Genomic DNA, 8,970 nt, shown 5'->3' with positions numbered 1-8,970 from the left:
CCTGCATCCCAAGGAGCAGAGGACCCTGCTGTGCTGTGCAGGTGCAGCCTGGCCCCAGCTGGGCTCCAGCAGTGTCAGACACACACACACACACACACACTCACATGTGCACATGTGTGTACATTTATAGAAATGTGCCCTGGGGAGAGGAGGAGAGGCTGGAAGGGGACATCACTCGGAATTGCTGGTTTGGGAGCGTCTCCAGCACTGTTCTGACCGACCTGTGGCAGCTTTGGCACAAACCCAGCCCTTCTCACACAGCATCCAGGCAGCACAGCAGCCTCAGGGGTGGGCACAGGGCTGTGCCCCAGCCAGGAGCTGGGCAGGGAAAGGGTTTTGCAGGGACTAGAGGAAACTGGAATGTCAGTATGTTTTGGGCCCTCCCATTTGGGATCACTCTTGGATGCTTTGCAGGATGTCTGTGAGCAGTGCAGAGATTTCAGTGTGTGGGGACAGTGGGTGAGTTCTTGGGGAAGGCAAACCCTCCTTTGCAGCCCCTGTGCCCCAGGCCCAGCTCCTGAGAAGTTCTCTTCCCTTCCCTTCTCCAGTGTTTGGCTGAACTGGAATGGAAACACTGGGAATTGGCCTCGTCTTTTCAAAGGCTGGACACAGAACCAGCCACCTTTGTCTTCCTTTCTTTTTCCTGTTTTTCTCCTTTTCCTTTACTTTTTCCTTTTTTCTTTTATTTTTACTTTCTTTTCTTTCTCCCTTTTCCTCTTTCCCTTTCTTTCTTTCCTTTTCCTCTTCCTCTTTTTCTCCTATTCTTTTGCTTTTTTTCCTTTCTCTTTTTCCTCTTTCCCTTCCCTCTTTCCCTTTGTCCTCTTTCCCTTTTTTCTTTCCCATTTTCCTTTCCCTTTTCTCATGTTCTTAGTTTTTCATTTTTCCCTTTTTCCTCTGTCCCCTCTTTCTCTTTCCCCTTTTTCCCTTTATTCTCTTTCCCTTTTTCCCCTTTCCCTTTTCTCCTATTGTCTTGTTCAGTTTTTCCTTATTTTTCCTGTTTTGTTTTTTTTTCCCATTTTTCTTCTTTTTTAAAGTACTCCCCTGACCAGTCCTCCCTCCCTGGGCCTGGGATTCCCCTCTCCCCTGTCAGTCCACGTCTGTGTTTCTCAGATCCATAAAGAGCTGAGAAACTTGTGGCATCTGGATCCAATGACTGGGAAGGTATGGAAGGAACTGCACAGCTGAGCATCATTCCTGCCCTGGAGACACTTTCCCCCTGACAACCCGGGGCCTCTCCCAGTGTCCAGGGAAAGATTCCATTCCGTCAGGCTTTGGAGCCCTGCAGTGTCTGCCTGGATTTGGCTCCACATGAGACCCCAGTGGAGGTGTGAAATAGCTCATGGAATGATGGGGCAGTGGGGAGGGATTTTGGCAGGACACAGCTGGGTCAGGCCAAAAGCACTGGAGGAAGGGGAAAAGAGCCTAAAAACCAAATTTGACTTTACTCACCCTGGATGTGCTTCCAGAGTTGGTGTCCAGCCACTGCAGCATGTCCTGGATTGCTCACATGGACACAGGCAGTGCTGGTACTGAGGTTAAATCCACAGAAATGTAGAAGCTGTGGGATATCTGTGATTTGGTGCAAATACAGAGGGGGTGTTTGCCACCCTGGCAGCTGTAGGTTCCAGGGCTGAGAGGAACAAGCCAAACCCCACAGTTTTGGGGTTGAAGGCACTGCCCTGCTGGGTGTGGGCTGGGCAGATCCCCCCTGAGTGTGTGTGGGTCCTCTGTCACTTCACTCTGCAACTCTGCACCTTTCACCAGGAGATGTCCCAACCAGCCCAGCCTGGGCTGTGCTTGGCAGGGCACAGCCCCTTCCCTGAGCAATCCTGCCCCACTCCTCCCCAGCTGCAAGGACAGGGTTAGTGCTGGGAAGAGAATTAGTGTTTGAGGCCTATTCTGCAAAACCTCCCCAGATAAGGTTTGAAAAACATTCTTTAGGAGGTGTATTTGTGACACTTTCTACTGCAAGTCAGCTCATGAAATCCAAGCTTTGTGTGAGCTCCAGAGGGGGTTTAAGTCTCTGTTCTTTTCTTCTACTTATAAACCTCAAAAAATTAATCCACTTTATTGGCTCTTAAGAAGAAGTGGGAATATATGCAGAGATGTTCCAAGTGTTTCAGAAAAGGGGGGAGACAGGATCCTTCTTTTGATTCTTTTGGACAAATTTAAACATGAAAACAGAGGTAGGGAATTAAATCTAATTGAAAGGAGCTGATGATGGAGGGGTTTGTTTGGTTTGGTTTTTTTAGACCAGTGTAGGTGGATTTTCCTTTTTTTCCAAGTAAAATTGCACTGATTAATTTCTAGAAAAGAAATTTTGTGAAAAGACTGCTGCTATTAAAATAAAAGGATAAAATCCTGAGAGGGTGGTGTGAGGACTGTCCCTGTGAACACTCTGAACCCTGGAAACAGTAATTAGAACCCTTAACTATCCCTGTGGGCCCTGAAGGAGCACATGGGATGTCTGAGACCTGTAGGAATTCCTGCTGTACCTGTGGCTGGGAACGTCCATGCACAGTGTTTGCAATCCTTGGGAAATTCCATGGGGATAAGCAAAGAACTTACATGGTCTGTGCCACATCTCAAAGGGGTTATTTTGTGTGTGGAGAATAAATCAGCACAAGTCAGAGCCTGCAAAAAAGGCTGGAATGGGCTAATCCAGCCCAGCTTGGTTGTAAGAGAGGCTGAAAATGGGCCTTTTGGATGTTTTTGGGTTGGTTTGTGTGATATTACAGGAACTACCTGTGTATGTGTTTAAATATTGCAACAGAAGAAGTCTAAGCTTTTTTGTTCTGACAAATGGAAGAAAAATAGAAAGCATAAAGTGAGATCTGTGGTGTTTCAGCACCTCAGACCTCGTTTTTGGTGACATTTGGAATGGCAGGGGGAGAAGCAGGGCCTGGTTGTGAGGATGTTCATGGTCTGAGACAGACCTTAACCTGCAGCCATCTCCTGTGGTTTTTGTTTCCCATTTCCATGCTCACAGGGACATTGCTGAGACAGAACTGACAGGCCCTGGCAGCCAGAGATGTCAGACTGTGCAAGATGGGTAACAAAATCCTGGTGCTAGACCTGCTGATGGACCCTTAAACTCAGCCTGACTGAGCTCGGAGCCCAGTCCACCTTCCCTGCCCCTGCTTTCCATGGATGCTGCCAGTGTCCTGCAAAGGAAGCCTGTTTCAGCTCCAGGTGGATTTCTAAGGCTGTTCCCAAAGCAGGAACTCGTGGGCCAAGCAGGGATTTCTCCTCTTTGTGCTCCCATTCCCATCCCCTCTGGCAGGGAGCTGTGCCAGGCCTGGCTGTGGCACAGGATGCCCAGTGCTCTGCCCCGTTCCTGGTTTTTGTCCCTGCTGTCTGGGCTGTGCTGGCTTTGCTGGATGGAATCAGGGCTCTGATGCACCAGACAAAGGCATTTCCCAACCCTCTGCCTGGCAGGAGATTCCAACCGGATTTCTCCTGTTTGGAGAGCAGGATTTGCACAGCTCCAAGGGCATCCCCGTCCAGCATTCCCTGGCTGCAGCAGTCAGTGTTCCAAGTGAAGGGCATGCAGGAAAAACGGGCTCCCAGGAGGAAGAGCAGCCAGGAATCCCCATCCCTGGTGCTTTGGGGGAGAGCAGGGTGGAGGGGATTGTCCCAGAGGCCAATGAACCACTCAGAGGAGGGACATCCCAAGTGTGGTTTGCTGGGTCTGGCTGCCTGTGATAGTCCAGGCTGAAACCACAAACTGCTTGCAGCAGGATTTTTGAGTCAGACATTCAAAAATAGGGGTTTTTTTGTCTTAAAGGCTTGCTCTTTAATTTATTAATAGTTTCTGATTGAAACTCAAGCACCTGGAGAGCAGTAAGTGCTACAAACATTCCTCCTGTGAAAAGCTCTTCAATCAGTTGATTCTGAGGGACAGATTCCAACACACATATATTCCTGTGTGTGTTTAATATACATATAAAAATATATGTAGAGAAAAGCTGGTCACATCTTTGTTAATGGGATATGTCTGTGTGGAGCATCCAGGCTGGATCCTACCCAGTGCAAAATCTGTTTTCAGAATGTGTGTTAACCTCCTTCTCCATTTTTGATAGAGGATTTTCTGCCTTTATTTAAAGATTATGGTGAATGAAAGCAGTTGCTGTGTCCTTTTATTGAGCAGTAAATTCAGGTAAAGGTTCACATGGTGCAGCCACCATCCCACCCCCTTCTTCGAGGCCACGTTGGACGGGGTTGGAGCAGCCTGGTCTGGTGGGAGCTGTCCCTGCCCATGGCAGGGGAGGGAATGAGATGAGCTTTAAGGTCCCTTCCAACCCAAACCATCATGGGATTCTGGGATTCTTCCCCCTGAAGTGTTTTGTCCCTGTAGCTGCTGGATGAGTCCTGGGAGTGCTCAGCAGGGCTCAGGAGAGTTGCTCTGCTTTAAAATGCATTCAGATGCTGGTCACCATCATGGCCTTTCCCCTGAGCTTGTTCTCTGTTCTTCTTTTCTGACACTTGGCACCACTTGCCTGCAGGTGAGAGACATGGAACTCCCACCCACGATTTGCCATGAGTTCAGTGCCTCACGTGCTTGGGGGTGTTTGGGAAGAGAATCATGGAAAGTTTGGGTTGGAAGGACATTAAAGCCCATCCAGTCCCACCCCCTGCCATGGGCAGGGACACCTTCCACCAGCCCAGGCTGCTCCAACCTGGCCTTGGACACTTCCAGGGATGGGGCAGCCACAGCTTCTCTGGGCCACAAATATTGGGTATTTCTTTATAAGTCCCCAAAACCTTTCTAAAAGCTGCCATGGCCTTTCTGGTTTGAATGTTCCTGCCCTGTCCTTCCAGATGTTCACACATGTTGAAACCTCTTCTCCCAGCTTATGAGGACTGGCTTATGTTAGGCAGAAGAAAGCAGCAGAATTCCTTGTTTCCGCAGTGCTGATCCATCACTCCATGTTCTGCTCCAGTGGTGGATCTGGGGTCACACACCCTGTGCCTTCTGCTCTCAGAGGTGGTAAATAAAACTGAAGTGACAACAGGAATGTGAATTAATAAGGAATGCATGGGGCTGGCAGCCTGCAGAGAGTTCAGGAGGGGCCAAATCCAAGATGTGGTGTCTTTGAAACACCTGGCTCTGCTCCAGGCTTTTGGAAAGTCAATTGGCATCTGTAGGGAGAGAATTGGTGTAGAATTGTATCTGAACTGCATAATTAACATGTTACACTGTAGCTGGTGTGATGATAGTAAAGGGTAAATTCATTCAGTACCTGGGTAATAATGATTAAGGAGAAGGATGTGATTGACTGGGTTTGGAGTTTTCCCACAGAGTTGGATAGGGCAGCACTCACACCCAGCAGGATCAACACTGGGCTGGGCTGTGTCCTTCTGTTCCAAAAGCAAGTTCACCTTGCCCTCTGCTCAGCCTGGGCTTTGCTCTGTGATCCCTAATTCACAAACAGAATCCCAGAATGGCTGAGGTTGGAAAAGCCCTCCCAGCCCATGGAATCCCCCCTGTGCCCCATCCCCACCCTGTCCCCCAGCCCAGAGCACTGAGTGCCACAGCCAGGCCTTCCCTGGATACCTCCAGGGCTGGGCACTCCAAACCTCCCTGGGCAGCCCCTGCCAATGTTTAACAACCCTTGCCAGGGAGAAATTCCTCCTCATGTCCAACCTGAGCCTGGCACAGCTTGAGGCCGTTTCCCTCTTGTCCTGTTCAGACACATCACCACGGGGCAGTTTGAGGTAAAGAGGATTTTTGTCCCATTGTGGTTTTGAGATAGAGAGGATTTTTGTCTCCTTGCCTTTGCTGCCCTTTATTCCCAAGTGCACAGTCAGGCAGGATGTGTGCACAGGGATCCAGGAGATGGGAAGGCTTCCAGGAGTTGAGCCATTCTCCTGCTTTGTCCCTTTGCAGTGGGTTTGTGCTCCCTGGGCTGTGGAATGGGAATGCAGACATTAGCTCTTGTTTCCTGTGCTGCACAGGAGGGTGTCAGGAATCCAGGAACAGCATCTGCATGTTGTGGGGCTCTGGGATTTCATTGCCCAGCTTTTGGGACTGGTTCTTCATCCCCAGCCATGGAGCAGATTCGCTGCTCCTCTGTGTAAATCTGTCTGGTAATGAGAGGAAAAATTACTGTAGTACTTAAACTTCGGCCTTTAATTTCTCCATTCATGGCTCTCTTTGTTTTGGTTTGGGTTTTTTCTCTTTAATTATTTAAATATGCACTGTGAAGGACACAGGGGCAGCTCTTTATTTTCTTGACTCTGGATGCATGAGATGCAAACCCAGGGTTTTAGCCTTGTGTAGATTTTGAATTGAATAATTTATTTATAGAGTGACATTGCAGAAATAAGTACTCCCATGAAACTGTTGGTGCTAAAGCACATTCCTGCAGCAGGTGCAAGTGTAGGTGCGTTTCAAGCTGTCAGAGACACACCAGAGACAGGGACTTTCTGTGCTCTGTGTTGTGGCTTCAGCTTAAATTCCAGTAGGGAAATGGTCTGGTGGATTTATGTGGGGGTGTTTTTTGCTGTGGAAATAGGGTATCTGAAAATAAGCACCACAAGATAAGACCCTCCCAGTTCATCAGACTCCTGTTGGGCTGAGCTGAAGGGGAATGGTGGGTGATAAATAGCACCTTCCTCTGCTCTTCACATGGTTTTCCCTGATGGAAACCTGCAGCTGAAGGGAAAGGCCAGGGCAGCCCTGCTCTGGGGAGGGGTGAGGAGCAAGGGGCAGAGTGATTTCTCAGAATAAAGTGCAGTATCACATGGCTGTGCTGCCCTGGAAGGTTTTAAGCAGCAGCTCTCACAATTCCATGGGAGTTTGTTCATGTCGTGTCCTTTGGGCACTTTGCCTTCGGGAGGAAAATGAGCCCGGAATTAGAGCTCACTCTGCTTGTCCCCAGAGTGTGTCCTGGGAGCTCTGGAGCAAAAGTGACAGTCACTGCTGCAATCCAAGGGGACAGGGCAGTGCTTGTGGTTTCCTTCTGTGAGTAATGAGTCCTGGCAGGGCTGCTCATCATCTCCTGGTGCTTTGCAGACAAGGCTGGGCCTGGCCACAAATTGAAGGGGACAGTTGGGCTGTGCTACAGAGACACTGGATGCTGCCCCAGCACTGAGCAAGTGTAAATCTGCAGCTAAAATTGACTTGTTTGACAACTCTTCCAAGAGCTGGGCTTGGTGCAAATCCGGAATAAGAGCAGGATTGTGGTGGATGGGCTGTTTTTCTCAGCTGCCTTGATGTTTATTCCCTGTGGAGAAGTTTACCAGTCATGCATCTTTAACAGTAGATTTCCAGGACTGTCAGTTGGGGAAGTTGAGTCTGTTGGGACACATCATCTGAAGCAGTTTCATCCTGTCCCATCCTGTGCAGGCTGCAGAGTTGCTTTGATCAACAAGTGCTGTTGGATGTCAGGGGGCTGAGGAGGCACCGGGGCCAAGGTGTGCAGTTGTGATGCTCAGCCCTAGTGCAGGTGAAGTTCACGGACCTTGGAAGAGCATCTGCACTTCCCAATAACACACCCCTTGGATATGAAATGGAGGGCAAGAAGGTTAGTAAAGAATATTTGTAAAAAGGACCTCTCAAGGCACAGAAACCACGTCAAAATAAATAACGTGGAGGGACAGAATCACCGAGTCACAGAGTCATTTGGGTGGGCAAAGATCTCCAGGATCTTCAGTCCAACTATTCCCCAGCTCTGCCAAGGCCTCCACTGACCCATGTCCCTGAGCCCCACACCAACATGGCTTTTGAACTCTTTTAGGGATGGTGACTCCAGCACTGCCTGTGCCAGGGCTGGACAACCCTCTCCAATAAAAAATTTTCCCTGATATCCAACCTAAACCTGGCACAATTTGAGGCTGTTTCCTCTTGTCCTAAAGATGCTTTAGTGGTAAATCAAAAGTGCATCAAATATTTGCTGTCACTGAGCAAAGTGTCAAAATACCAATTCCAACTGTTGTAATTCCAACAGTTTTCCAAAGTTATGTCCTGCAAGTTACACTGAGGGCACCTGGATCATTAAACTGATATTCTAAACAGAATTTGTAATTGAGTTGTTCGGGTATAAAATCACTGAGGGGATGAGTGCCACTGTTTCCTCAGTAACTAGAGGTGCTTTGCCCAGCTGGGTTAGAACTGGCTGCTAAATTAAAAATAAGTTGTGTTTTAGAGGAATCAGTGGCAGAATTCTCAGGGGGAGCATGAACTGAGCTTGCTCCTTAATCCTTGGGGCTCTCCCAGAGTTCCAGAGCAGGTTTGGGCCCCAGTTTGTTAAAAACCACGGAGCAGATGTCTCTTGTCACTCTGAGTTGTGTAACCTGTCACACACTGACCTAGTTCAGCCAGCACCAAGGGGCCAACTCCTGGAGCAAGATTTACACCTGGAGCATGAAACAACTCGGAATCAGCTCAGTGTGAACTCCCTGCTGGGAATTTGTGATCTCAGGAATGGAGGCTGGGAGCCTTGAGCTTCCCAAGCTGTGGATGTGCAACAGGCATAATTGTAAACTGATGTTTTTAGGATTGTAGAGCAGGTTTGCCACCAAGGGCTCAGGCTTTGACACATAAAAAAGGTGCATTTTTAACTCCTCTGTGAGTGCAAAACACTCTCTTTATTTCAAATGGTGTGGTTTACCTTTTGTCCTGGTTAGAACGGCTGGGACCAATTCATCCCTGGATGGGTGTAACCCAAAACTGTGTATTCTATAGCCTCCATGCCATTTCCCAAAAACTGCTGTCAGTAGAGGCCTGCAAGGTGGGAAGATGTTCCTGTACCCTTTTATGGAATTCCCCGCTCTGATATCCTTATATGGAATTCCCTGCTCTGATAAGAGGGACTGAGCATCCACATGCCCTTTTATGGAATTCCCTACTCTGAGGGAGGGACTGAGCACTCCCGCCTGAACTGGAGAGTATATAACTGGGAGTTTCAGAGCCTTGGGGCTCTCTCTCGTGGGACCCAGAGGAAGACAGCAGACCACCGCTGCTCC

The 8,970-nt window shown here is 48.8% G+C and overlaps 1 protein-coding gene across 3 annotated transcripts in view; it reads left to right on the top strand.

Annotated features, from left to right (window-relative positions):
• The window catches only part of ARHGAP32 (Rho GTPase activating protein 32), a 251,725-nt gene that overhangs the window by 154,297 nt on the left and 88,458 nt on the right, over nt 1-8,970 (top strand). The gene's annotated exons all lie outside the window — the stretch shown is intronic.

This window comes from Neopelma chrysocephalum, unplaced genomic scaffold (assembly GCF_003984885.1).
Source record: "Neopelma chrysocephalum unplaced genomic scaffold, ASM398488v2 Primary Assembly neopelma1_138, whole genome shotgun sequence".
NCBI lineage: Eukaryota > Metazoa > Chordata > Aves > Passeriformes > Pipridae > Neopelma > Neopelma chrysocephalum.
The sequence above is the reverse complement of the archived record's forward strand: the minus strand, read 5'-3'. Positions and strand labels throughout refer to the sequence as shown.